Raw genomic sequence first — 6,693 nt, 5'->3', positions numbered from 1 at the left:
GGGAATGGGACTTCAATGTCCATCAATAAGAAAAATCCCTTCCAACGCCAGCAAAGGTTTAGCTAAATTATTCTGCTGCGCTATCAGAAAACAAAGAACTGTGGATGCCTGAGGTCTGAAACTAATGAAAGCAGAAAATACCGGATAAACTCAACAGATCAGATTGAAACGATCAAATCAGAGATTGCAATAAATCTGAAGCAAACAAATGTTGCTGCAAATATAAAACAAACAGAAACCAGAATTGATGGAGACCAGAAATAAACAGAAGCATAATATATTTGCCGAGATATGAAACATGCATAAACAAAATTTGTTGACAGTCTCAAACAAAAGCAAACAGACATTCCTGCAATTCTGAAACAAACCGAAAATAAAATTGATGGAGATCAGATCAAGCAATAAGATAGTGTTAGTTCTATTGGTATAATCTGTGGTATACAATGGGTGAGGGGGAAGGAGTCCATGAGAGATACATTTATTGGATGATGTTATTACCAGCAGCTATTAGATGAATTCATCCATGAAAGTAACTGGAGGACTGGGAAATGCGCATTCCCTCTCGAAACAAAGAGTCATCTTGACTTTGAGGATATCTGCCACTGTTTTATGAAAGAGTACTGTTTTGCTCAGTGGGACAGTTTGTAAACAGCTGCAAAAATTCAGAACTGTCTACCTGTAATCTGCTGTGCGAATTCTGTATAAGATGAACGACATTCACATTCAGCTGGCACCCTCATCACTTTGGACTCTTTGCGTTCATGACACATCCTCTGAGCAGGGGGAAAATAGTGAGACTATTGAAGCATAGGAACAAGGACATAGTCCAGTAGTTATACAGGGTCCTGGTGCGGCCACAGAGTATTGAACACAATTCTAATTTCCTTGAATGAAGACGGTTGTTGTGGAAATGGAGAATGTGCTGTGAACATTTATCAAATTAATCACTGGAATGGTCGCACAGAGGCATGAGATGCGTTCGAATCGGTTATGAGTATTCAATGCAGTTGAGTAGAATAACGGGGATTTCATATAAACCAAAGAATATTCAAACAGAACTCGATAGAATAGACGCAAGAAGGATGACAGAACATGCCCGAAAAATCAGTCAGAGTTAACAAAGACACGGTGAATAATTCAGAATGGAGATGAAGATTAATCGTTTCACCCAGTGTGTTTTGAGCCTGTCACTGAAAGAAATTGAAGTCTGATTTCAAAAGTGAGAGATACATAATCCTTCGAGCGACAAGGTTGCAAGATTGTTGTATATAAGCACTGACAGGGTCCTGAGTTGGATGCTCAGCAATGATCACAATGAATCTTTGATTAGTTTTGACTGGAGGAATTACCTACTCCTGCTCCCAGCTTCAATCTTTCCATGGATCAGATTCAGACTTTGCATTCTTACCACAACCAGTTGTGAATGGCTACATGCTGCCCACTTTCAGCCAGCTAATTCTGTAAACAGACAGCCAAATCTCACTGTACCCCATACCTCCTAACTTTTTGAATGAGCCAACTTCGGAGAACTTTATATCAAATGTTTTACTGAAATCCATATACAGCACATCCACTGCTCAACCTTCATCAGCTTGCGTCATCCCATCCTCAAAGTACTCAGTCAGACTTGTGAGGCATGGCCTGCCCCTCACAAAGCCATGCTGACTCTCTTTAAACAAAATATAATTTTTACCAAATAGTTATGTATCTTCTTTCTCAGAATCCTTTCCAAGACCTTGCTTACCACAGAAATAAGACTGACAGGTGTGTAATTACGGTAAATTTCCCTATTTCCTTTCCTTGAACACAGGTGCAATTTTCGGCTCCCTTAAATCATTTCGTGGAGATTGAGGATGCAAAGATCATGGCCAGAGGCGTAAAGTTCTCACTCCTCATTTCCCATAATATCCTTGGATATATCTGGTTCTATCTTGGGGTGTTATCTATCTTGATGTGTCTCAGAATTTCCAGTACATCCACTTTCTTAATGTTAATCTGTTCAAGTCCATTAAAATGGTCCACGTTGTTCAATCAAAAGGTCTCTCCCTCTATCAAAACGCTCATGCAGTTCCTTGCCTAAATTTTGTGACTGACGGCACGTATGTGTTGAACACATTTGAGATTTCCCCAATACCTCCCGCCAAACATTTTTTATGCTCCCCTCCTCGCTTTCCTCAGTACATTTGATTTCTTTCCAAACTACGTTGTAATCCAGTGAAATTGTGCTAGACCCTTGGCTTCTCAACCTAAAGTAAGCTTCCTTCGTTTGACGAGAAGCTCCTCTTCTCCTGTCACCTAATACTCCTTCATCTTAATATTCCTTGACTGCCTCAATGGCACAAAGTTATCCAACATTCGCAAGAAGTGCTCCTTCAGCAGCGGCTACATTTCTGTTTGGCCTTTCACATAGAACAATTGCTCCCAATTTCTACTCCAAAGCTCCTGTTCAATTGTAGCATAACTGTCTTTCCCCAATGAAATGCTTTTCCATTCTGTCTGTTCCTCTCCATCTCCATGGCTTTACTAATGGTGAGGCAGTTGTCGTCACTGCCACCGAAATTGTCTCCCACCGCGTGATCAGAGAACTTCACTGCCTCGTTGATGAGCACTAAATCCAATATTGCCTCCCCCATAGTCGGCCAAACTGCATATTGAGTCAGGGATCATTCCTGGGCAACAAGACAGAATCGGCTCCAACTAAACAATCTGCATGTAGGAGGTTGCAATCAATATTGGGGAAGTTGAAGTTAATCAGAACAAAAGCTCATTTAGATCTGCACATTCTCAAGATTTGCTGGCTACTGTATGCTTCCATCTCTCAGCTCATATTGTGCGATCGAAAGAAAACACCCAATAAATTGACTGCTCTCAGGAGGACCAATAAAATCACAGAACACATTGGATGCCCTCCATCTTTGGAGACCGCAATTTTCCCGCCCATGTGGTCGATAACACTCTATCATGCATGTCATCAACTTCACAGACCTCTGCCCTCGAACCCTATCTCTTCAACCACAACAAGATACTCCCGGTTCTCACCTGTCACCCCACCAATGGATGCATCGCATTATTCTCCGCCACCTTCCAACAGGCCCCACCACGAGGGATATATCCCCCATCCCTATCTGCGTTCTGTAAAGTCCATTACATCCGTCAATCCCTTTTAAGGTCCACGTGCTCCACTAACCCACACGCCCCTCCTGACACCTTTCCAAACCGTCACCAGAATTGCAAAACCTGTGCACACATCTCCGCGCTTCCCTCCATTTGACGCCAGAACGGTGTCTAGCACATCGACACTGCATCTATTGCTGACATTGTGGTCACCTCTACACTGGGAAGGCAGGACGCCTATTTGCAAATCACTTCAGATAACATCTCTGGGACTCATGCATGGAACAACCCCAATGCACTATGGCCGAAAACTTTAACACCCCACCATACAGCCAAGGACATATAGGTCTTGGGCCTCCATCACCTCCAAAAGCGCACTGCCCGTTGCCTCGAGGAAGAAAGCCTCATCTCTGCCCTGGCGGTCTCCAACCACATAGGATCAGTGTGCATTTCCCCAGTTTCCTCATCACCCCTTTTTCCGACTTTCCCCAGAATCAAGCTTTCAATTCGCCACCCCCTTCTGACGTGTCCTACCTGCCCATCTTCCTTCCCACCTTTCTGCTCCACCTTTCTCGCTAATCTCTCGCCTTTACCCTTAACTTCATCCACCTATCGTATTCTCAGGTACCTTCCCTCTATATACCGGCATCTGCAGAGACATCTGGAGCTGAAAACCGGAAGTGGCAGTGACAAACCACTATAAATGCCGGAGGAAACATCACAGAAGCGTTTCACAGGAGGCTCCCAAGCACTGAGGATATCAACTTGACAGGGGAGGAAAAGTCTGCAAAGCAAATTCCTAGCTCAGCGAACAGAACCACAACACATTCCCTCTAGCCTCACACCCTCCCACATATCTCTCAACGTCTTTGGGTCCACCCCCTCATTCCCGATGAAGTGTGTATACTTGAACCGGCGATTCTGCTGCTCATTGAATGCTGTATTATCGGATGTCCTTTTCCAGTAACACACTGTTTGACAAATTACACAAAGAGAGTCAGGCAAGGCTGGAATAGAAACAACATTTCTGGCACTGTGACGCAACAGTGCTCACCTTTTACTGAAATATGAAAGAGGAAGGAATAGCCCGGGCAGTGACAGAGTTTACTTCTGCAATGCAAGTTATCTACAGGCCTCAAATATTGAATCAAATACGGCGAAAAACAACTGAAATTCTGAGGCTGGTTCGAACTAACCTGAAAGTAAATACTCAAGGCTTCCACACTGCTCGATAAAAGGCAACGTCTAGGAACATTTCCTTTTCAAATTTACTCGTGGGATATAGGTGTAACTGTCTGGGCACAGCATTTATTGCCCGTCCCAATTTATCCTGTAAAGCGGGTGTAGATTATCTATATTGTTGAACCTCCGCATTCCATCTGCTGTCAGAAGACCCGCAGTGAGGATGGGTAGTGAATTCCAAGAGTTACCAAGAGACACTGAATGAACGATGGTATATTTCCGAGTCAAGATGGTGAGCTGCTTAGAGGCGGATTTGCAGGCATGGTGCATTCATGCATCTGCTATCCTTGTTCTTCGAGGTGGAAGTGGACACGAGTTGGCTCTTGAAGGAGTCTTGATCATACTATTGAATATGATGATATCAACTTGATGTTGTTTATTAATGTAATCTGAAAAGAAATGTAAATGTGTCACATAGCAATTCATCAACAGGATTGGCAGTAATCAATATTTTTTTTTTAAAAACATCATATCAATCAACACCTTGTATTTCATTGTTTAAAGTTTTTTATATATATATTTTGCGAGTGGCCTTGTATTTTTTTTTTGAAATCTAATGATGTCTTTGAGTCACAAAGTCAGGGAAAGCTGCTGTAGAGTAAAAGGCCATTCAGCCCATCGAGCCATTGCCAGCCGAAAAACAATCGAACATTATTTTATAGCAGTTCCAGTTTTGCAGCTCATGGCATTTTAACTTTACATTTGGCATTGCAGAAGTGTAGCGAGGGTCAAATGTCTCAATCCGTATGTGATTGACATCAAATTCAAAGCTGATGATGCATTGTGGTTTTTTTTTCTACGCACTTCAATTAGTGATTTCAACTGACAGCTGTTATCAGGGGTTCAACTGTGTCTCTGGATAATTTCCCAATGCTTCATTGAGGCTTCATTTACGGGTATAAACACAAGTTTCTCAGCTTAGCTTTTTCCACAGGACACTTGACTAGTTCATGCATGTAACACGCTCTCCTATCATTATTCACCCTTCAGCATCTTGTTATACATTGTGATTGTGCAGTATTTTAAACAGAATGCGTGTCACAGAGAAGCAGGAGTAACTCCTCCGCTCAGCAATGGAATTTTCACTCATCTTTCAGATAGAACGTATTTACTATACATTTCTTGCTGTTTTTGGAGTTTTTGGTAAGGCATGACATCCATTGTTACTGACATGATGCTACGGGGAGAGTGCTTCTGTGTATGACAATAATTTTCTGCCGAATTTGCTTTATACAGCTACTTGTAATGTCTTGCGTCTGAATGCTGCATGCTTTGTTTTTGTCAAAGAAATTCCTCAACATTCTTCTTCTGAAGATTTAAAAATGAGGCTTTCTTGATACAATTTCAATGTAGGTGGTAACCCGCATTCAGCTGCAATCTGAAAATGGAGACAAATTAAATTACAATGTTGTGGAGGTAAGCATAACCAGCTCAGGCAGTAAATTCACGACACGCCAAACCCTCTGCATATGAAAGCTTTTCTTCACGTCTCGTCTTATCAGTCTGCCACTTAACCTGAATCTTTAGCGGTTGGCTGTTGAAATCTTCGCCATGGGAAGCAGGTTCTTCCATTATACTCTGACTCGATCTCACAAAATTTCATGCAGCTCATCTGCCAGCCTTTTATGTTTGATGGAAATGTTCCATCGTTGGCAATATGCTGGCATGTTATATTTGCACTCTCTCCATCACCGTGCATTCTTCCTGCAATATGGATATCAGAACTGTACTGAATACTCCAGTTGAAAACCCGGCAATTATGGCCAGTCATGTAATATTTCAATTTCCACTCCTCGAATGCAATTTTTATTCAGAATTATATTTTTCAGTCCAAGCAATAACCTGGCAAATCACGTTTGCACCCTTTCCAAAGCAATTATATTCCTCTTCTTATGTAGATTACAGAACTGCACACCATGCTTCACCTGTGGTCTAACCAATGCTTGACAAGGTTTCAGCGTTTGCTCCACGCTCTCAAACACTATCTTTTGGCTCATCGAGATAAGTATCCCATGTCTGTTCTTCTCAAAATATATTGAGTTCCTCAGAGGTGAATCGGTTAATTCGAAGACGGTATGCAATCACTGCTTTGCAATTCTGAGAATTAACTGAAAGAGCAAATACAATTGCATCAACAATGAGACATGCACACTTCTATCTCCTTGGCAGCCGGGTATAGTATAACTTAACAGAAAGGTACAGAAGTGAAATTCACTTTTGAAATGCATTTGATTGTCTTTATATAAGAAACGTTTAATGGTGTATTCGTCAAATCTAGCGCACACATATTACTTGATTATATTTAGTGTGGCAATCTGGTTCCAACATGAATCTCAG

Source organism: Hemiscyllium ocellatum, chromosome 41 (genome assembly GCF_020745735.1).
Source record: "Hemiscyllium ocellatum isolate sHemOce1 chromosome 41, sHemOce1.pat.X.cur, whole genome shotgun sequence".
NCBI classification, from domain to species: Eukaryota; Metazoa; Chordata; class Chondrichthyes; order Orectolobiformes; family Hemiscylliidae; genus Hemiscyllium; species Hemiscyllium ocellatum.
Note: the sequence above shows the minus strand (reverse complement) of the source record.